Raw genomic sequence first — 24317 nt, forward strand, 5'->3', positions numbered from 1 at the left:
CAGAACAGAAGGCAGATTGACGGCTCGAAGCACACTTGTTCTTACACCAAAAATCATTCCTGTGTTCACATACATGCGATTAAGATCCTCTTCCTCACATACTAGACGCAATTTATAACCTCTGAAGACCGTACCACACTACACTTGGACTCTAAAAGGAGAAGCAACCACATTCATCTTTCCCAACAAATTTACTAAACAAAATAACAAACCATAAGTAGTGAGAAGAAAACAAGCACAAGACACTTTCTTAGCATTTTTTATAAGGCAAGTAAATGCACAGTTAACATAAAAGCCAAGCTTCCAGAATAGACACTGTAAAGAAATAAGCCTGAATTTTAGATATTAGATTCTATCAATCTGAAACGCAAGGACTCCGCCTTGTCTTCAACCTCTTGTCTGGAAAAACACCTAGTAAAAAGCAAGCAATAAATATTTCTTACATTAATGTCTAGGGCAAAAACACGGCTTTGAAAGTAACCATGGAGAAGACCGATCACAATTCAGAGGAGCCACCCAGAGGGAGACAACAATATCACCATTGCCCGTGCCCTACACACGGCCTGTGTCCTTGTATACTGGTTCTTGCTGGAGAGAGGGACACTGATCCTCCCTTTCATCGACAACACACAGCTACAGGTGCATTTCCAGACGGGGACGGGTGAGCACTCAGACATCATCGCCTTCCATTCCTGAGTGTACTCTGGCCATTGGGTGATCATGAACAGCCATGAGTGTGGGCCTGGAAGCGTGAGGAGACATCCAACAATATGCCCTTTGAGGACGGCAGAGTATTTGAGCTCCACATCACGGTGCTGGACGATGAATACCAGGCAATGCTAAATGGCATCACTGTTACAGCTTTGCCCATCGACTCCGGCCAGGGTCTGTGAAGGTGGCCCAAGTGTGGAGAGATGTCTCAAGGTGTGTCTGTGACTGAGGGAGATGCCCACACTCCCCATTGTGGAGGAATCCCTTTTTCTACATGACCATGGGATTCCCAGAGCCTGCTAACCGAGTAATCCCGTAATCCCTACTCGCTCCAACTCTTAGACTTGGTCACTAAAACTTTACCAAACTTAAAAAAAAAAAAAAAAAAAAGTAACCATGGCTGGGTGGGGTGGCCCAAACCTGTAATCCCAGCACTTGGGGAGGCTGAGGGAGGAGGATTGCTTGAACCCAGGAGCTCAAGACCAGCCTGGTAGGTAACAATTATCTTCTCAAAGTTCATTTAATTCCTTAGCATATTCTGATACCATAATACAAAAATATTTTAAGATGTGCTGACAATGACAAGATCTCAAGAGCTATAGGTTCTGAATAGAAGGTGCACAGTGACGAAAAACAAAAAAACAGTGGAAAAGATTAAGGTGGAAAAGGCAAAGTATTATTTATGCATAGTGAGGCTTTAAAACAGTGCTAAATGGGCTTCCGGTTCAGTGTGTGAGACACTGAGGAGTTTGGAAGTCCGACTTAACAAGTAACAAGGTAAACACACTGAAGACACAAGTCTTCTTAGATTCCTCAAAGAGATGAGGTCACAGGGCAAATCACAATGCCAAAACCTGGAGACAGCGGAGAATACAGAGTATCACAACTGACCAGAGAAGAAACCTGCAAGGGAACCAGTGCCTCAGTGTGAACAAATCTGAGAGCTAAAAACTCCAGGGGAACCCACTCATGGTGTACAGGGGGCAGCTCTTCTAAGATTTACCTCTGGAGTTCTACCAGGTTATCATGGTGAATATCAGAGAAAAATCCTCTCTTGCCAGAAGGAGGAGACCATCCTGGAAAGGAGCCATTCTGAAACAGGCCAGAGCACTTAATTTTTTTTTTCTTTTTTGAGATGGAGTCTCGCTCAGTGGCCCAGACTGGAGTGCAGTGGCACGATCTTGGCTTACTGCAGCTTCCACCTCCTGGTTTCAAGCCTCCCGAGTAACTGGGACTACAAGCGCGTGCCACCACACACGGCTAATTTTTTTGTATTTTTAGTAGAGATGGGGTTTTATCAGAGCCTAACTGACCCAGTGGAAGGGAATTCCCAACTCCAGTCTGCTCTAGCCATCTTGTCCCACGAGGGGTGGGGGGATAACGGAGATGCATGTGTGAAGTTCACCATCCGGAGGCAGGCGCTCACTAAAAGGCTGAGACCTAATCCCAAGACTAAAGAACGCTTCCCCCTTTCCCACCCCTCACCACCACATTGCTAAAGGCCTACTTCACCCAGTACATCCTGTCCAACTACCAAGAAAAACTGCAAGGCACACTAAAAGGCAAAAAATAGCGTGAAGAGACAGAACAAGCATCAAACCAGACTCATCGAAACCAGACTGAGAGAGGGCAGGGAAGTGGAATTATGAGGCGGGAAACTGAAACCAACTCTGATTAACATGAAGGACTCTAACGGAGAAAGTAGGCAGCTTGCAGGAACAGGTGGGCAGTGTGAGCAGGGAGATGGGAATTCTAAGAAAAAATGAAAAGAGCCACAGCGCAAAGCATCATGACAGAAACGAAGAATGCCACTGATGGGCTCATTAGGAGACTGGACACCACCGAAAAAAGAATCTCTCAGCTTAAGGATGTATCAATACAAACTGAAAACCAAAGGAAAACAATGACAAAAAAGCAGAAGATAATACCCAAGAACTCTGGGACAGTTACCAAAGGTGTAATATAAACACAATGAAAATACCAAGAGGAAAAGAAAGGAAGAGAAGAAATATTTGAAACAACGACTGAAAATGTATCCAAATTAATGTCAAGACACCAAACCACAGATCTAAGGAAGTTCAGAGAACACCAAGCACAATACATGCTCAAAAAACTACTCTAAGGCCAGGCGCGGTGGCTCATGCCTGTAATCCCAGCACTTTGGGAGGCTGAGGCAGGCAGATCACTTGAGGTCAGGAGTTCAAGACCAGCCTGGCTGACACAGTGAAACTCTGTCTCTACTAAAAGTACAAAAAATGAGCCAGGCATGGTGGCGTGTGCCTGTAATCCCAGCTACTCGGGGGATTGAGGCAGGAGAACTGCTTGAACCCAGGAGGTGGAGGTCGCAGTGAGCTAAGATTGTGCCACTGCACTCCAGCCTATGCCACAGAGTGAGACTCCGTCTCAAAACAAAAACAAGAGCAAAAACAAAACAAAACTATTCTAAACATGTCATATTCAAACTACAGAAAAATACACATAAAGAAAAGAAAGAAAACATCCTGCAAGAAGCCAAAGGGGGGAAAAAAAACACCTTTTCTATAGAGGATAAGGATTACAATATATCTGACTTCTCGGAAACCAGGCAAGCAAGACAAGAGTGGAGTCAAATAAAGTGATGAGAGAAAAAACCCACCAACCTAGAATTCTGTACCCTGCCAAAGTATCCTTGTGTAGTGGAAGAGAATAAAGACTTTCTGAAACAACAATCGAGATATGTAGACCTGCCTTGTAAGAAATTTAAAAAAAAAATTTTTTTTTTAAGTAGGGATGGGGTTTTATCAGAGCCTAACACCCAGTGCAAGACGGAGGGAGTCTCGCTCTGTCGCCCAGGCTGGAGTGGAATGGTGCGATCTCGGCTCACTGCAACCTCCACCTCCTGGGTTCAAGCAATTATCCTGCCTCAGCCTCCTGAGTAGCTGGGATTACAGGCACCTCTCACCACGACTGGCTAATTTTTTTGTATTTTTAGTAGAGACGGTGTTTCACTATGTTGGCCAGGCTGATCCAAACTCCTGACCTTGTGATCCACCACCTCAGCCTCCCAAAGTGCTGGGATTACAGGCGTGAGCCGCCGTGCCTAGCCAAAGAAAAATCTTGAGAGAATGGAAATGATATAGGTCAGAAACTCCGATCCACACAAAGAAAAAGCAGTGGAGAATGAATGAGGCTGAAATAAAAACTTTAAAAAAAAATTCTTAGGCCAGGAGCGGTGGCTCAAGCCTATAATCCCAGCACTTTGGGAGGCCGAGACGGGCGGATCACGAGCTCAGGAGATTGAGACCATCCTGGCTAACACGGTGAAACCCCGTCTCTAATAAAAAATACAAAAAACTAGCCGGGCGAGGTGGCAGGCGCCTGTAGTCCCAGCTACTCGGGAGGCTGAGGCAGGAGAATGGCATGAACCCGGGAGGCGGAGCTTGCAGTGAGCTGAGATCCGGCCACTGCACTCCAGCCCGGGCGACAGAGCGAGACTCCTTGTCTCCAAAAAAAAAAAAAAAAAAAAAAAAAAAAAAAACCTTAGCTAATGGGTGTGTTCAAAATAGTAATGGCAACAATGTATTTTATTATATACACTGATGTGTACTTATACATATATCTAAGTGAAATGACGGGCAGCAACAATACAGGAATGGGAGGAAAGAATTAGGACTATCATTATTATAAGGTCCTCACAATACCTATCGATGCGGGTAAGGGACAGGAGCAATAGAAGTTATGTAATCTCTGTACCTTCCTTTCCATTTTTGCTGCAAATCTAAAACTTTTCTAGAAACTAAAGTTTATTGAAGATAATAATAAAGTGATAAATGCATGTGGATAAACATTAAAGTGATAAAAGTGTCAATAAGATGAGGAGAAAAGCCCTAAATCAAAACACTGAAGTATAACTTTACTGTTTTATCATCCCATATCATAACCTTATTTTTTTTTTCAAATACAAAGTTACATTTATTTTCAATAATGAAAACAACACAACAAAGTGGAGTCAATCCACTAATTTTTATGATTTAACACAACGGCTGGGACAAACTATGCTCAATAAATAACACATAAACCAAGTAAGATTATTCTTGAGACTCCTTAGGGTTGCGTGCAACTGTTTTAAACAAAATTGAGTGAGTGGTGGGTAAAGAAAGACATCCTGCAGACTTGACTGAGAAGGGTTCCAAGTAAAGAACAGCCAAGGAACAGGGTCCCCAAATACTAAGTTAGCAAAATGAATATGGTGTTTTCAAAGCAGTCTAGAAATCAGAGCTCACTGAGAGAAATGACAAGGGTCTGGGGATAATCCATGTTTAAGGCCTAATAATTAAATCTTCCCCTATTTCTGAATTCTTTATTTGGAATCTATCACAATCTAAAGGAGCTTCTGCCAAAGGGTAGGAGATTACGTATGCTGCCTGAAATGGCCTATGCCCCCTAAACTTCCTCTGACTTTGTCACTAATACATCAACGGTTCCATTCCAACAAAGGATTACTGCTATGTACACCTCCTCTTCTCTGGTTTAAATTCTCCTTTCATAAATATTGATACTTGCTCAAGGAGAGCTGTAAATACATCCAATTTCTTTTCTTTTTATCCCCCGCTCTACAACTCTGCTTGGCTACAAAATCTAGGACTCACAGAGCAACAGCAGCAATGGCCAGAAGATAAGGGCCAGTTTCAATGCAAGAACTCTCTAAAGTTCAATGGCCACAATTTTTTTTTAACCACCTCATCTGCCATGACTTTTTTTCTTTTCTCATTATCTTGCCAATTATTTCTTTCGAAACTCAATCCTCTGAGCTACATTCTGAGCACCCAATTTTTTGACCAGTGCCTCTCTGCTATCCTCGTCATCTTTTTGCAAATCTATGTCATCTTGTTGGGACCAAATGGGTTATCCATCAGCTCTGACCGGATGCTAGGAGGCAGGAAGCAGCCTTCAGCTCACCACCATTGCTTAGGAAGGCCTGTGTAACTGTCGATAGATCCAAGTTACACTTCTCCATTAACTGCAGAATGATCATAATGGCAGCTCCCACCTCCGGTGGAGAAACTTTCTTCCTCTTCCTGTTTCTGAGTCTTCCTCAGGCGTGGGGGATCATCATCACACATTGTTCAGTGTATTTCAGAATCAGGGCTCTCATCCACCACCACCTCCTCCAACTCCCGGGTGGCTTCTGCAAGCATCTTTTCCACCGCTCCTTCGCTCTCCTGGATTTCTTCCTTCACAGGTTCTTCCTTCAGGCCAATCTCGAGTTCTCTCTCTCTGCGGTTGCAGTTATCCGCGGCCCGGCGGCCCGCTCGGGTCTTCCGCTGGAGCTTCCGGGAGGAGGCGCGCCCCGGGCGCCCCCTGGCAAGCGCTGGTGCTCCTGGCCCCGCCACCAGGGCTGCGTGGGCGAGCTCTCCACAAGGGCTGCTGGGGATAGAGCTGGCGAGCAGGCGTTTTCCCTCACGTTGGTCAGGACGGCCAGGTCATCCGCATCAGGCTTTGCCTCCCAGTAGTGTCCCTTGAGGCGAGGCGGGGCCCAGCCAACAGGCTCCAGCTCCAGCCTCTCGCTGCGCTGCGCTCCACCAGTCTAGGATGCACCCTGTGGAGATGAAGTGGCCCAAGGCTTCCGCCCGCACCTCCCAGGCTCCTGGACCGACAGTGCGGCCACCCTGCAGGATGAGCTCGGCCGGGCTGGGCCCCACGTGGAAGGACACGGAGCTGCCCTCCTCCCTCTCTCCAACAGAGTCCAGGAATAGATGGGTCCACTGGGATCTCTGCCCAAATCCATCGCCTCTGCCATGTCTGATGCCGGGCACCAGAGGAGCTGCCCCTCACCAGTGCCTGGCACACAGCGAGACTGACCTAACCTCATTTTTATATAGCTCATCTGGAGACCAGAAAGACTAAATAATACTTAGTTACATGGTTGCACAGCTCACAGCTAATTATAACAGAAGCAAAACTATTAGGAAAGTGTATGTGGAAGGATGCAAGTAAAAAGGAGTTGGTTTCTGACATGAGGCGCAATAGAAACCTCCCTCTCCCAGTATCTAACTGTGGGGCAACTACAGTTCCAGGCAAAGACATAGACAGCTCAAGAGTACGAAAATGAACCACTAGGCTACCGCGCAGGGCAGGAACACACAGGCTTCAGGATGCACAATTACTGGGACTAGATAAAAGTATATCCCATACATTAGCCTGGGAAGGACAAGACAGACTGCATATGGTATGAATCCACCTATTTTCCAGGACAGACAAATTTATCTGTAGTGAGAGTAATCAGATCAGCCACTGCCTGGGGCAGGGTATGTGTGGTGGGCCAGATTTGACTGCACAGGCCATGAGAGAACTTTCTTGGGGAATGAAAATGATTTATATTTTTTGGGGGGTGGTGGTTATACACTTGTATACAGTTGTCAAAACTCAACTGTATACTTAAAATCTGTGTAATTAATTGTATACAAATTATACCTCAAAGATTATCGGTTTTTGTGTGTGTGTGTTTTTTTTAAGGATAAGAAGTATAATATGTTCTATCAAGATGCTTCTCAAAAGCAGAAAATTTTAAATTGAGGGCCGGGCACAGTGACTCTCACCTGTAATATTAGCACTTCTGTAGGCCGAGTCAGCTCGATGACTTGAAGTCAGGAGTTCAGGACCAGCCTGACCAATCAGAGTCAGGTGAAATCCTGTCTCTACTAAAAATACAAAAAATTAGCTGGGCGTGGTGGCACGTGTCTATAGTCTCAGCTACTAGGGAGGCTGAGGCATGAGAATCCCTTGAACCCGGGAGGCAGAGGTTGTAGTGAGCCAAGATCACGCTACTGTACTCCAGCCTGGGTGAAAAACAAGGGTCTGTCTCAAAAAAATACTAAAATAAAATAAGAGGCCAGGCTGGGTGTTGTGGAATGCTGCCTATAGTCCCAGCTACTCATGTGAATAGCTTGAGGCCAGGAGTTGGAGGGCAGCCTGGGGCAACAAAGCGAAATCCCGTATCAATTAAAAAAAATTTTTTTCCAGGCCACAAGCAGTAAACAGTAGTAAACTCCACTATATGGAAATCTCAGCTATCCAGAAGATCCGCTTCCAAGTAAATTCCAGAGAGCCACAATTTTACTTTTCATCCTAAGCAGAAATAGTAGCAATAACACTTTTAACCTAATTATTTTTTCCTCCCTTTTTACAAGTCTTGTCAAAACTAGACAGTGATTAATATTACTTTCACTAAGTACAGCTTTTTAAGTTGTTATAAAGATAGTGCCAGTCAATGGTTGTGGTAGGCCTACATTTAAATTTATCTAAATGCCATTTCTATTCAGATGCCTACAACAGAAACTTGGGAAACACATGGAGTAAAGCCAATCGAAAAATAAGTTTCTTCAAGAACTAGCAAGGGTAAAACATCTACCACTATATGTGATAAAGTTAAATTCTTAAAAGACTTTTTTTAAGTCCCTTTGTCGTAAAAAAAAAACAAACCCGAATCTGACAACAATATCAGTGTGATATACGTATCAAGAGACTTTAAAAAGATTCATACCGTGACACTTTTAAGGAATTACTATATGGATATAATCATAAATGCGCACATTTGGTATCCAATGGTGCTTTATTTATTTAAAAAGAAAACAAGTAGGCCGGGTGTGGTGGCTCACGCCTGTAATCCCAGCACTTTGGGAGGCCGGGCTGGGTGGATCATGAGGTAAGGAGTTCGAGACCAGCCTGGCCAACACAGTGAAACCCTGTCTCTATTAAAATTACAAAAATTACCTGGGCGTGGTGGTGGGCATCTGTAATCCCAGCTACCAGGGAGGCTGAGGCACAAGAATTGCTTGAACCCACCAAGACGGTGCCACTGTGCTCCAGTCTGGGCCACCAGAGCAAGACTCTGTCTCAAAATAACAATATAATAATAATAGTATGATCAAGATTTGAACCCCCATAGCCTAGATTGTGGGACCAAAATCCTAACCAACATATCCTATTTGGTTTTACCCATTTTATCATTCAGAGCATTAATGAGGAGGATGCAATTTGTCAATATCTGAGGGCAAAGGAAACAAATACAAAAAAAGGTCAGCGACAATAAAGGTACAGAAAAAAAAAAAACTAAAAGTAGATATATATTCCATCTTCTTGACTCACAAAGCAAAAAGAAATTCGAAATTCCATATTAGTAATCATTTTAAGGAAGTGATAAATATAAATCACTGCTCCTTTCTTCATGTCTCTAGCTTACCTTTTAACTCTATATATGTCAACAGATTTTATAAGAGATCTGTCACTATTTAGAGAGTCATATTCAAAGGTTCCCTTTAAGTTACCTCACTAAGCAAGGCACCCAACTCCCTTCACATTGACTGCTGACTTCATGTTGTCACCATTTTATTCTAACACAAAAATAGGAAGGGCCTGGAAACATTAATGACAATCCTGAAAACAGTTTCTTCCCAGAAATCATGACTGTACTGGGAAACCTGGATCTCTGGATTTGGTGATAAGCCCTCAAATCTCCAATGAACAAAAAATTAAGTCTAAGAGGAAGGTGTGTTCCAGCAGATGCTACACAATGGACCAACGGATGGACGGATTGATGGACTGATGAACTGATGAACAAACAACAGAGAGATAAAAGTCTCAAATTATTTGTAGATGAAAGTAAAGAACAGATAAACCGAAATTGCTGAAACCAATTTCTGACCCACTTAGAAACACAAACCTTCCATTTCATGACGATAGCCTAAGGCAAAAGTAAGAATAAGTGCTGGTCCACCCAGGCCCAGACTTGGGTTTTCCTGACTGTCGGAGGCTTCCCTACACTACTTTAAGACATCTCCCCATTTTATCCTATGCATGGTGTAAATACGAACTGTAAAAGGCACAGTAATTTAAATGAACTATTAAAAAACAGTAGACCAGACATCGTGGCTCACGCCTGTAATCCCAGCACTTTGGGAGGCCAAGGCAGGAAGATCGCTTGAGCCCAGGAGTTTGAGACCAGTTTGGGCAACATGGCGAAACTTCATCTCTACAAAAAAATACAAAATTTAGCCAGGCAAGGTGGCGCACCCCCATCTGTGATCCCAGCTACTTGGGAAGCTAAGGTGGAAGGATGGCTTGAGCCTGGGAGGTAGAGGTTGCAGTGAACTGAGATTGTGCCACTGCATTCCAGCCTGGGCGACAGAGATCCTGTCTCAAGAAGAAAGAAGAAGAACAAAGAAGAAGAAGAGAAACTTCGTTTCAGTTGAAAAAATAAAGAAAAGTCAATAATGGAGACTACAAACCATATGTCTGTTAACAGGTAAGGTTCATATTCATTCATGTAATAACTTTATAGTACCTGCCGCTAGGCACTGAAGGCACCAACACGAATGCCTTCTAAGTGAATTAACCATTCATCTTACACATATTCCTATGCCCCAAGTAAGAGACAATTTAGTAAAAATGTATATCATATATTTTACACTGTCTAAAATTGATTCTCACTTTATAAACCACACCTCAGAAATTAATCACTGGAGACAAATAGATGCCTTAAACATGTAAGCATGCCCCCAACAGGCACACCACTAAGAAAGGCTCAAGATAAATCACACACAGGCTTTGGGGGGTATTGGCTATAATCCACTCCCACTGTCCCCAACGCCTCACCCCAACCATTTTTCTCCCGTCCTAGAGAGCATGTGAAAATGTGAGTGAGAATATTACAAAAATAGCTTTGCATCTACTCTAACTTTTTTAGGTATATAATTTGCCAACTTAGGGAATTCACAATCAGTAATAAAGTACCTGCAATACACTTTAAAACTCTGTCAATACTGAGAATCTCTGTCTCCTAGGGATCTAGAGTGATTAATAATCCTCCTTCTGCCGGGTGTGGTGGCTCACACCTGTAATCCCAGCACTTTGGGAGGCCAAGGCGGGCGGATCACGAGGTCAGGAGATCGAGACCATCCTGGCTAACACGGTGAAACCCCGTCTCTGCTAAAAATACAAAAAATTAGCCAGGTGTGGTGGCAGGTGCCTGTAGTCCCAGCTACTCAGGAGGCTGAGGCAGGAGAATGGTGTGAACCTGGGAGGAGTAGTTTGCAGTGAGCAGAGATGGCACCACTGCACTGCAGCCTGGGCAACAGAGCGAGGCTCCGTCTCAAAAATTAATAATAATAATCCTCCTTCTACAAGCACATGAAATTTGGACTATCTTTAGACCACATATCTAGCTTACAGAACAGTTTGGCGAGCAGGCCCAAAATGTCATACTGACTACCAAATGAAAGACGACAGGTGGAGTCCTGCAGTGAAGGACTCTCTACCTCTTGTCCCTGATGCTAAGATCCCCAGGTCTGAACAATGTTAATGGAGTCCGCAAGCCAGGCAGCAGCAGAAATAGTGAGCTTAAGGAAGTGAGGTAATCACGGCCAAGACACAGCAATACACTAAGAACGTGCCTCAAAACAATTAAAAGCAATTGAAATGGACTGACTCCAGATCTTATAGGGTATTTGCTTGGAAACAAAGAAATCCTGCAAAGGAGTATGTCGTGCCCTCTGATGCTGTCAGTACCCTGTTTTCCTCCACACTCTCCAAGGTTAGAACCATCAACCTGCTTTCTTCGCTCTCCTCTGTGTTTTCCCCACAAAAATACTTTTCTGATACTACTCCCCTTATGGGAGGTTCATACCCTCATCCACCACCAGCCTCTCCACTGACTCCAGGGAGACCAAACGCTCTGCAAAAGAGTATTCCCAACAAGGCCAAAGAAAGGCGTGTGCGCCCCAAGAGAGGGTGCAGGAGGGGGCCAGGCACTCTCAACCTCAGACCAGTTTTAAAGAGGATGTCAGGCATCTCCTGAGGAAAACTTAACTATGTCTAATCAGAAGTCCGACTGCAGCCTAGCTGCAAAAAAAGCAGCATCATCATCCTCAAAGAACAGAATGTGGAGGCACAGATACACAGACTGGTCGCACCCACACTGCCACGAGAAAGGAAAGGCTCTGCATGATGCCTCCCAAGGAGGTGGTCATGGTTCCATCCCCCTCACCCAGAAGGCCGCCCGCCACCTGTCTCCACACAAAGACACAATACGAGGCGGATGGAGACTCAAGAATGGCTTCAAAGAGCTTTCCAGGCAGGCTAAGGGACAGTTTCCTCAAACTCCGAAGTCCTAATTTTCCTTCAGCAGAGTCTCTGGAAAGGGGGTTCTCTACCTGGTCTCTGACCCCATAGCAACACCTGCCATCACTTACCTCTGGTGAAGGTAAGAGGGCAGAAACAGCCTTCATCTCTCCCCACAATGTGAAAATCAGCAAATGCTACCGAATTAGGAGCTGGGAGCCAAAGGCCTCTTTAGCCCTAAGAATGGGAGCCAAGCCAAACCCAGGCCTGCTTCGGGCACACAAAGTAGTTAAGAGTGTGGGGGTGGGGCAGGGAATGAACAAGGAAAGAAAAGCTAGAAACTGAAAATGACACGCAACTCTAAGCAGCAGGGTGACTTTACCAACGGGACTCAATCACGTTATCAGGAATCAATGGTGCCAATTTCTATTACTGTATTTTGGGGAACCAGACTCAACAAACAGAAATGACCCTTCCCCAGTCTTTTCTAGTTATAATAAACAGAACTGCAGCCACAGCTACGGATCATTGTTTATTTAACATGCAGAAGAAATAAGGGAAGTTTTGAGAATATTAGCCATGACACTACAGAATACTGGCCATTAGAGTATTTTAGAAAGTTACTAGTACGTGACTTTGAGATTACACATTTCACTATGAAGTTACATCCTAAGGAAAGAGTCATGTATACACTTACACAGAGGCGTCCATTTAAGATTGGAAAAAACCTTGATGTCCGACAACAGGCAATAAATGACAGCATGGCCATATCCGAATTACAGTGACATTAGATCTACATATTAACATGAAAAACATTTATTATATATTACCTTTAAAAAGCCATAAAAATGTATATCATATATTGATATATTTTACATGTATCTGTATGTATACATGGGTAGACCTATATAGGCTCGAGGTAATTATAATTATTTTCTTCTTTTTGCTTATCTCAATTTCCTAAAATGTTTACAATAATTTTTTTGAAAGAGAAAGGTGCTGTTTTAAATTTTGACATTTATGTAAAATATTTTAATAAAAAACAAAAACAAGGACCAAGGTGCCAAGGGTCTGGACTTTACTAGATAAATGGTAAGATAGGTCCTATATTAAGGACCTGCCTAACCCAAGTCTTGAGTTCTTCCCATCGTGTATCTTATATCTAACATTTCCAAGTCTATCCGACCCAGCCTGATAATTACTTTCAGTGAAACCCAGCTTGCACATCCCAGGTCCATTACATCACATTCTTGCACTCAAGGGAGGCCCAGATGGATCTTTCACACTGGATTGGACAGCAGGAACTGATGGACTCGTTCCAAAGTGCTAAGCCACCATCTGCAGCCTTCTGTTAATTTTCTCCATCTCATCTGTCCCATTCCCAATTCTTTTTACATACCCATTGCACAAGTAATCAAGATTTGCCCTCCAGGTGTCTCTTCCCATAAGGCAGGTAAAAATATAATATTAAATTAAATTATTTTCAACTAAAGCAATGCCTTCACATCACTCTCTCAATCCAAAAACATTACTCTGTGCCTAATGCTAAAGGCCATGCGAAGTACTAAAAGAGCATAATATAATACACGGTCAGTCGTGACAAAGAACTTAAGAATCCAACTGATAAAACAGAACTCGTAAATGTGAAAAACTTGGGCTCCCTATTAACTGCTAGGCTTGGCTCTACTGGTTCTAATCCCAATTCAACTCACTACCTATTATATGACCTTAGGCAACATCCTCATCTGTAAAACTATGAGTTAAACTTAAATTATCTCTAACATCCTTTCCAGCTTTTACCTTCCATAGCTCTAGGAACAATGAATCAGAGAAAAGAAAGACAAATGTGGGCTTCTAGAAAGTGTTATAAATTACCCATGCAGAGAAAACCACCAAGTGAATCTGGCAAGGAAAAAAAATTTCTAGTCAATTAAAGCTTGTTTTGGCCGGGTTTGGTGGCTCATGCCTGTAATCCCAGCACTTTGGGAAGAAGAGGCGGGCGGATCACGAGGCCAGGAGTTCGAGACCATCCTGGCCAACATAGTGAAACCGCATCTCTGCTAAAAATACAAAAATTATTTGGGTGTGGTGGCATGCATCTGTAGGCCCAGCTACTCGGGAGGCTGAGGCAGGAGAATCGTTTGAATTTGGGAGGTGGAGGCCACAGTGAGCCGAGACTGTGCCACTGTACTCCAGCCTGGGCCACAGAGCAAGAATCTGCCAAAAAAAAAAAAGAGGCTTGTTTTTATTACACAAATGGGGGGTCAGAAAGTAAATGAAAGAAAAGTATACCATTCTCCCCCCATTAGAAAAATCCTGACAAGGCTTACGCTATGTAAACAAATCTACTAGAGTAAAGGGGGGCAGTGACAACAAAAAAAGTAGTGAACGGGGCTAGGCGCAGTAGTTCACGCCTGTAATCCCAGCACTTTGGGAGGCCGAGGCGGGCAGACCACTTGAGGTCAGGAGTCCAAGACCAGCCCGGCCAACATGGTGAAATCCCGTCTCTACTAAAAATACAAAAGTTAGCCAGGCATGGTGGCATGTCCAAGATCCTGCCACGCACTCCAGCCTGGGCAACAGAGCGAGACTCTGTCTCAAAAATAAAAAATAAAAATAAAAAAATAGCAGACAGCAAACACTTGATGGAATATGTGTGAGGCTCTTTACTAGACACAGTTCAGAATACAAATATGGATAAAAGACAGTCCCTACTTTTGGAAATTTTACTTCATTCATTCATTCATTCACTCAGAAAATATTTATTGAATACATCTACTATATATAGGACAATTCTAGGTAATGTAATACAAGAATGCATAGGATAGAGAAGATCCCTGCTCTGATATAACTCACATTCTTAGGGAGAAAACAGACTAAAGTAAACCAAAAAGGTAACCCCAGAAGAAGGAAACAGAAAGGAGTTAAATATGACAGAGATAGACTGGGTTGGGAAGAGAGGTGAGGGCATACTTTTCACTGGGTGATTATTAACATTCTGTTAATAATCACTGACACTGGGTGACAGGAATTCATTGTGTTACTCTCTTTATAAAACTTACTTAAAATTAGGCCAGGTGCGGTGGCTCACACCTGTAATCCCAGCACTTTGGGAGGCCGAGGCAGGCGGATCATGAGGTCAAGAAATTGAGACCATCCTGGCCAATGTGGTGAAACCCCATCTTTACTAAAAATACAAAAATTAGCTGGGTGTGGTGGGAGGTGGGCGGATCACAAGGTCAAGAGATCGAGACCATCCTGGTCAATATGGTGAAACCCCATCTCTACTAAAAATACAAAAATTAGCTGGGCGTGGTGACAGGTGCCTGCAGTCCCAGCTACTCAGGAGGCTGAGGCACGAGAATCGCTTGAACCTGGGAGGTGGAGGTTGCAGTGAGCCGAGATCATGCCACTGCACTCCAGCTGGGCGAGAGTGAGACTCCGTCTCAAAACAAAACAAAACAAAACACCTATTTGGAATTAATAAAATAGAACAAGCTATAGATAGGCTGATCAAGGCATGTTTCATTCATTGAGATGACATCTGAGCTGAGAGCTGGAAACCATGAGCAGGTGCAAAGCCCCTAAGAAGTTCAGAGTCTTTATGAGAAGAAAAGCAAGCTGATAAGCTAAAAAGCTGGGAGAGAATGGTACGAGGCAAGGAAGGCAGAAGATGCAGAAAGTTTCTGTGGGCCCACTAAGCAATGGTAAGGGATTTAGACAATGCTAAATGCAAGAGAAAGCCATTGGAGGGTTTTATGCAACAATGGGAAGACAGCAAGATACTATGCTTGCTTTTGTTTTATGAATACAAGGTAACACAAGGTAGGTGCTAAATCAGGTAACCCAAAATATACTTATGTTTAGCTATGGGATGAACTAACATGTTGGTGGCATCTTTACCTTGCTAACCTTTTATCTGAACTGATAGTAACATTAACTTCTCATTCCCAGCAACAACCAATCCAAAGACACTAATGCAGGACCTGGAATGGTGCTTCAGAAACATCTTGGGTGAGAAAGCAATCAGTGTAGGCTTAAAAATGTTGTTACAGATGTCCAACAAAAATGCTGAGCCAACAACACGTGGGCTAGAATTTCAGACTTTAAAGATCTTACTTAGAAAAAAATGGCATTCTGGCTACCATGACAGCTGCCACATAAATGAAAAGGAAACTGAGGCGTACAACAGATGAATGACTTGCCCAATCACACCACTAGCGAGAGGAAGAATGGAGACACTGGGATGTGAAGTCCACGCTGCTGACTTCCTGACCGTGTTCTTTCCAGAGCATCACAAAGAAGCAAACATAAAAATAATTTAGAATCCAGAGACAGAAAGCAGACGAGTGGATGCCGGGGGCTGCGGGCTGAGGGGGCTGAGTGGGGGGGGGTTACAGGGTCTCTCCTTTTGAGGTGATAAAAATGTCTTGGAACTGGATAGAAACGACAGCTGCACGACATATTGAATTCACTCAATGTGACTGAATCGTACACTTTCAAATGGTTAACAATTAATTTTACGTTACGTAAATTTTGCCCCAATTTAACAAATGAACTGGAAAAAATAAAAATAATAACTTAGAGGGGATCACCCACAACTGATGACAAGATTATTAGTCACCAAAGGTACGGTTTTGGACACCCATGTTCTAATCAAAACTCAAGAAAAGCTGGCTTCAGACCAGGGTTTCTCAATCTCAGCCGTACTGACATTTTGGACTAGATGATTTTTGTTGCTGTTCTGAAGAGCTGTCTTACGCACTGTAGGCTATGTGACAATATTCCTGACCTCTACCCACACCCCTCTTCTCCTGAGTTGTGGCAACCAAACTGTCTCCAGACACTGCCAAAGTCCTCTAAGGGGCAAATCACCCCCTGTCGAGAACCACTGTCAGACAAAATGCCTAACTTCTCCTATCTTAATTTCCTCAATCATCCACCTAAAACCTGAGGCTAAAATAAGGCCCTCTATTCACGGCCTCTTTCTTTTTTCTTTTTTTTGAGAGAGAGCTTCACTCTATTGCCTAGGCTGGTGTGCAGTGGTGTGATCTCAGCTCACTGCAACCTTCGCCTCCCAGCTTCAAGCAATTCTCATGCCTCAGCCTCCCCAGTAGCTGGGATTACACACACCTGCCACCGCGCCTGGCGAATTTTGTGTTTTTAGTAGAGATAGAGTTTCACCATGTTGGCCAGGGTGGTCTCAAACTCCTGACCTCAGGTGATCCACGCACCTCGGCCTCCCAAAGTGCTGGGATTACAGGCATGAGCCACCACACCCGGCCTCTTTCGATTATAGCCCAGTACTCTCTTTCACCTGCCTTGCTCTATATCTCACTAGGCTGATGCGAGCTTATATTGAAATAACTAGGGAAATGATTTTACACCGAAAGATCCTTAAAACAACAACAACAACAAACTCCTCAAAGACAGTAAGTGGCTATGAAGAGAGTTATTCTTAAATTTCTATCCAAAGAAAGTATTGGTATAAAAGCTTTCCATTAAGCTTTAAGAACACGGCTAATAAACTAATACTCAAGTTGTCAAAGGACTGTAGTTTCTGAATCTGTATTTTTTGTTTGATTTGTACTTAAATGCTTCTTATACAAGGTGCTTCCCTTGGAAACTGACTGACACATCTGCTTGTTTACCTCACCAGTGTTCAAGAAGGATTGTAGGTTCCTCCATTTTCACATGAGAATACCCCAGGCATGTCAGGCAGTAAAGGGTTAATTTAATTAGTTCTGTGTATGCTCAAAGAATTACAAGCAACTTCATTTAATTATTAAGCAGCCAATCAGGTAATCTCTGTGGTTGATTAGTGCACTAATGAAATAATGTCTTCCAGTTCAAAGCTGTCATTCCAATCAGGAGACGGCTCTTCAGCTAGAAGAAAGAGCTGGCAGGATTTCCAGACTCACGCTAAGAATTTGGGGAAGGGAAATGAATCATTTCATATTTCACCCCATTGTATTAAAAGATAAAGAAGTTTGTGAACTGACATTTATAAGATACTCTAGCCAAAAATAGCAGAATACACATTCTTTCCTTTTCTTTTTTTTTTTGGAGGGAGGGTTGGGGGGGAGGAACAGAGTCCTGTTTTGTCACCCAGGCTGGAGGGCAGTGGCATCTTGACTCACTGCAACCTCCGCCTCCTGGGTTCAAGTGATTCTCGTGACTCAGCCTCCCCAGTAGCTGGGATTACAGGCGTGCACCACCACACCTGGCAAATTTTTGCATTTTTTTAGTAGAGAGGGTTTCATCATGTTGGCCAGGCTAGTCTCGAACTCCTGACTTCAGGTGGTCCTCCTGCCTCAGCCTCCCAAAGTGCTGGGATTACAGGCATGAGCCACCATGCCCGGCCCTATCATTCTTCTCAAGTGAACATGAAACGCTTACCAAGAGACACCATATTCTGGGCCTTAAAACAAGTCTCAATACATTTCAAAGGATGCAAGTCATACAAAATATGTTGTCTGACTAAAGTGGGTTAAATTAGGTATATCATTAATAGAAAGCTCTCTGGAAATTTTCCCAATATTTGAAAACTAATATTCTTCACACTTCTAATAACTAATATACTTCTAATATATTCATATTTCTAAATAACCCATGGTTGCAGGAAAAATATCGAAAAGGAAAAGGGGAAGATCCGAATGCTTTTTCTCTAAGATGAGGAACAAGACCAGGATGTCTACTCTGGCCTCTACATTTTATGGTTGGCTCTAGACAGTGCAATAAGGTAAAAAAAAGAAGTGGCCTCCACATTGCCAAAAAATGCACAATTATCTTTATTTACAAACAACATGATCATCTATGCAGAAAATCCAATGGAATCTATGAACAGGCTGCTAAAAGAGGTGAGTTTAGGAAGGTTACAGATACAAGAGTAATAGACAAAACTCAATGCTATTTCTATATACTAGCAAACAATCGAAAACTTTTTTTTTTTTGAGACGGAGTCTCGCTGTTTTGCCCAGGCTGGAGTGCCACAGCACAATCTCGGCTCACAGCAATCTCCACCTCCCAGGTTCAAAAGGTTCTCCTGCCTCAGCCTCCCAAGTAGCTGGGATTACAGGCGCCCGCCACCATGCCCAGCTTACTTTTTGTATTTTTTTAGTAGAGATGGGGTTTCACTATGTTGGCCAGGCTGGTCTTGAACTCCTGACCTCATGCCTGCCTCAGCCTCCCAAAGTGCTGGGATTACAGGTGTGAGTCACCGTGCCTGGCCGAAAACTTTTAAAGATGTGTAACAGCGAGCTCGGGCGGCGGGAGGAGTGGCAGCGGCCAGGCAGCCCAGTTTCGCGAAGGCTCTCGGCCCGCAGGCACCCAGCACGCGCCTTCCCTGCCACCAGGAGGCCCAAGAGGAAGGTCAGCTCTGCCGAAGGGGCCGCCAAGGAAGCGCCCAAGAGGAGATCGGCGCGGCTGTCAGCTAAACCTCTTGCAAAAGTGGAAGCGAAGCCAAAAAAGGCAGCAGCGATAAATCTTCAGACAAAAAAGTGCAAACAAAAGGGAAAAGGGGAGCAAAGGGAACACAGGCCGAGGTGGCTAACCAAGAAAGTAAAGAAGATTTACCTGCAGAAAGCGGGGAAACGAAAACTGCGGAGAGTCCAGCCTCTGATGAAGCAGGAGAGAAAGAAGTCAAGTCTGATTAATACCATACACCATGTCTTACCAGTGGTCCCTGTCTCCCTTCTTGTACAACCCAGAGGAATATTTTTATCAACTATTTTGTAAATGCAAGTTTTTCAGTAGCTCTAGAAACATTTTTAAGAAGGAGGGAATCCCACCTCATCCCATTTTTTAAGTGTAAATGCTTTTTTTTTTAAGAGGTGAAATCATTTGCTGGTTGTTTATTCTTTGGTACAACCAGAAAATAGTGTGGGATATTGAATTATGTATGGGAGGCTCTGACTGTCTCGGGTGCCAGCTTAACATTCCATAGATGGGGGGTTAGTTTTTATATCCTATAATACAAAGCATATTAAATGGCAATATGGAGTCAGTCCTGCATTTAATGTCTTGAACATTTTAAATTACTTCTATTGCCATGTTGTTTTTAGTAGAATTGTTTCCTACAGAAAACCTTACTCCTTGATCAGGCGCTCCCTGTCAGAATCGCGTGCACTCTGTAACATCTTTGGTTGTGGTAGTCCTGCTTTCCTAATAACTTTGCTACTGTGCTGTGAAAGATTACAGATTTGAGTATGTAATGTACATGCCATTCGGTTGTGAACTGGTGGGCCACGTGTAACAGCTGACCAACATGTGAATATACTGGTGCTTGATAGCCTCTTCAGGAAAATTTGCTTCCAGATCTTAAGCTGGAAAGTCACTGGAGTAACTTTAAAAAAGGATTACGATACATGGCTTTTTAGAATTTCATTACCTAGGTTAAGAATTGTGTACAAATTGAAATGTCTGTACTGATCCTCAACCGATAAAATCTCAATTATGAAAAAAATGTGTAACAGCATCAAAAAGAATGAAGTATTTTGGGATAACTCTGACAAAAGATGGGAGATAGCTAAAGAGTTGAGAATTTGAATATAAAATTTTTCTGTCAGAAATCAAAGAAAACCTAGACAGGGAGACAGGTACCATCATCACGGGTCAGAAGACTCAATAGTGTTAAGAGGCCCATTTTCTACAAATGGACCTAGATATTCAACACAACTCCAATCTAAATGCTAGCAGGCTTTTTTTGTAGAAACTGATAAACTAATTCTAAAATTCATATGGAAATATAAAAAATATAAAATAGCCAAAGCAACTTTGAAAATGAACAAAGTGAGAGGACTAACATTATTTGATTTCATGACTTACTAAAAGCTACACTAATTAAGCTACTGTGATATTGTCTCAAAAACAGAACAGAGCGAACAATGACATAGAACAGAGTCCAGAAATGAACCCACATGTATATGGAAAACTGACTTGGGCAACTAATAAAGGGTGATCTTTTCTTTCTTTTTTTTTTTTTTTTTTTTTTTTGGTGGGGGCGGAGTCTCGCTCTGTCACCCAGGCTGGAGTGCAGCGGCACGATCTTGGCTCACTGCAACCTCCACCTTCTGGGTTCAAGCGATTCTTCTGCCTCGGCCTCCCAAGTAGATGGGACTACAGACGCGCGATACCACGCCTGGCTAATTTTTGTATTTTTAGCAGAGACGGGGTTTCATCATATTGGCCAGGCTAGTCTCAAACTCCTGACCTCGTGATCCTCCCAACTCCGCCTCCCACAGTGCTAGGATTACAGGTGTGAGCCACTGTGCCCGGCCAGGATGGTCTTTTCTACAAATGCTCCTAAACACATGCCCCTTACCGCCCCCCCAAAAAACCCCACGAACTTTGATCAGTACTTTACATCATATGCAAATATCAACTCAAAATGAAACACAGACTTAAATGGTAAATCTAAAACAATAAAACTTCTAAAAGAAAACGTAAGAAAAAAAACCTTTGTGACCTTAGATTAGGAAAAAGCAAAACCAGAATACATAAACAGCTCAACAGACAAAGTGTCCAATTTTAAAATGTGCAAAAGACCTTAACTAAAAGATCACCAAAGATATAAATAGCTAACAAACACAGAAAAGGTGAACATTAGTGATAAGGGAGATGCAGATCAAAACCACATTAAAATAGCCCTTTGCCCCCACTAGTGAATAGTGATCATCAAAAGGACAGGCAATAACAAGTATTGATGACGTGAAAAAATCAGAGCCCCTTATTCACTACTGTTGAAAACAGAAATTGGTGTGTTTTCTTTGGAAAACAACTTTGCCAGTTTCTTTAGAAGTTAAAACATAACTCCAGTCCTACTCCTAAGTATTTGTCCAAGAAAAAAAAGAAAGCACACAAACACCTACAAGCAAATACACGCGGCTATTATCTACAGTAGCCCCAAACAAAAACAATCCGAAAGCAAAAACAATCCATCATCTGGTGAATGGATAAAAAATGGGTGTAGCCAAACAATGGCAGTACCCAAAACAGAAAAAAAATGAGGACATGTCTAAAGGAGACCGGAGCCAGCCGGAAAGAATTCCCAATGGCCAAAGCTGAAACAATTTGAGCAGCTAAATAAACAGTGTTAGATTCAAATCCAAAAGATAAGTATCAATGAGTCCAAACGGATGACAACAGACTTAAGGAGACATGCGACGTTAGCTGGAATGCAGGAACAAATCCTGAAATGAAAAGATGGGGAAACTGTCGCAATCTAAATAGTCTGAAGTTTAGTTCACACACAGTACTGCACGAATGTGAATGTCTTAGTTTTGACAAATTTACCATGATTATAAAAGATTAAACATTAGAGGAAGCTGGGTGGAGGGTTTATAGAAGAGATCAGCAAACTACAATCCAAGGGCCAAATCCAGCCTACCACCTGTTTTCATAAAGTTTGACTGGAACACATCCATTCATTTCCTCACTGTCTGATGGCAGCCTCTGCCCTACATCAGCACAGTAGTCCTAGGAAAGACCATTTGGTCTAAAATATTTATTATCTGGCTCTTCATGGGAAAAGTCTGCCAAGCCCTGATATATATGAAGTCTTTCTCTGTGCTGTCATTGTAACTATTCTTTAAATCTAAAATGATTCTAAAATAAATTTATTTTTTCAAAAAGTTAAAATGCTGGCCAGGCACAGTGGCTCATGCCTGTAATCCCAGCACTTTGGGAGGCCGAGGCGGGCGGATTGCCTGAGCTCAGGAGTTCGAAACCAGCCTGGGCAACATGGAGAAATCCCACCTCTACTAAAAATACAAGAAATTAGCCGGGCATGGTGGCGGGCACCTGTAATCCCAGTTACTCGGGAGGCTGAGGCAGGAGAATCACTTGAATCCGGGAGGCGGAGGTTGCAGTGAGCTGAGACTGCGCTACTGCACTCCAGCCTGGGCAAAAGAGTGAGACTCTGTCTCACCAAAAAAAAGTTAAAATGTTGAGCTGGGTATGGTGTTGAGCACCTGTGGTCAGGAGGCTGAAGGGGGAGGAGTGCTTGCACCCAGGAGCTCAAGGCCAGACTGGGCAACACAGTGAGACCCCATCTGTTAAAAAAAAAATGTGGGGGGTTATATCTTCACCTACCATATGACCCAGTCATTCTACTTCCAGGTACTTACCCAAGTGAAACGAAAGCATACGTCCAAAGAATGGTACACAAATTTTTGCCAATAGGTGAACTCAATAAACAAACTATATACTATCTATCCATAAACTGGCATAGTACTCAACAATAAAAAGGAAATCAACTATTGGCACATGCTACAGAATGAATGAATTTCTATTTACACTGAGTAGAAGGAACAGGAACAACAACAAAAGAGTGCATATCTCATGTAAAAATCTAGGAAATGTAAACTAACATACAGTGACAGAAAGCAGATTGGGGGGTCACCCTGGGAGAAACACAGGCTGGGGCGAGACAGGAGGTAAAGAGATTACAAAGGGACCCAAGGATATCACATCTTCGCGTGGCGTACGCGGACACGTTCATCTTGACTGCGGTGATGGTTTCACTAGTGTGTATATATATGTCAAAACTTGCCAAATTGTACACATAAATATTTGCGGTAGATTATGTCAGTTATACCTCAGTAAAGCTGTTTTTAAAAATAAGTTGCAAAAATATTCTTCCGGTCTTCTGATATCAAGCATTATGACGAAATAGACGAATCCATAGACAAACCTCTTCAGCTACCAATTTCTGTCATCCGTCCCTCCTTACCTCTGGAACACTCTTTCTTTAGGGGAGATGAAGATTCTGAATCATAGTCACACTTGTTCTAGAAGTCTTCAGAAAATCCTGCAAGAATAAGACTCCCCTGGGGACCGGGCACGGTGGCTCACACCTGTAATCCCAGCACTTTGGAAGGCCAAGGTGGGAGAATCCCCTGAGCCCAGGAGTTCAAGACCAGTCTGAGCAACATAGCGAGACCCCATCTCTAAAAAAAAAAAAAAAAAAAAAAAAAAAAAGGTCAAAAAACTAACCAGCCACGGTGGCATGCGCCTGTAGTCCCAGCTACTAAGGAGGCTGAGGCCAAAGGATTGCTTGAGCCCACGAGGTTAAGGCTGCAGTGAGCAGAGATTACGCCACTGCATTCCAGCCTGCAACAGAGGCAGACCCTGTCTCAAAACAAATAAAAAAGATTCTCCTGGGATCCTGCCAACAAACTATACACAGGCAAGTGAGATCCCAGTTACCTGGATAAGCAGCGAGGTATTTACAGAACAAACCCTCTGACCTCCAAGGTCTTCTCTGCCCTTCTCGGACTTTCTGTCTTTCCCCTCGCTCTTAAGCCCCAGAGTCAGAATGCAGCTCCGCCATAAAACAAAGACTTCAGAAATGAAATGACTCGCAAGAAAAAGGACATTTCTCAAGAGCCTACTAAGGATAAAGAGAGTTGAGAGGTGTGCCCAGCTTCTCTAACCCTTATTCAACACCCCGCAAGCATCTTCACTGAGTGACTTTGTATCCTGCTATCCATTCCAGACCTCATCTACTC

General features: G+C 43.2%; 1 protein-coding gene and 2 pseudogenes across 3 annotated transcripts in view; 1 reads left to right on the forward strand and 2 right to left on the reverse strand.

Annotated features, from left to right (window-relative positions):
• LOC126929592 (chromatin remodeling regulator CECR2) overlaps positions 1–24317 on the reverse strand; it is a 196124-nt gene that overhangs the window by 135599 nt on the left and 36208 nt on the right. The gene's annotated exons all lie outside the window — the stretch shown is intronic.
• Positions 403–11717, reverse strand: LOC126929242 (telomeric repeat-binding factor 2-interacting protein 1-like; annotated as a pseudogene).
• LOC126929243 (non-histone chromosomal protein HMG-14-like) lies at positions 19054–19501 on the forward strand (annotated as a pseudogene).

The sequence above is a fragment of the Macaca thibetana genome, chromosome 10 (assembly GCF_024542745.1).
Source record: "Macaca thibetana thibetana isolate TM-01 chromosome 10, ASM2454274v1, whole genome shotgun sequence".
NCBI lineage: Eukaryota > Metazoa > Chordata > Mammalia > Primates > Cercopithecidae > Macaca > Macaca thibetana.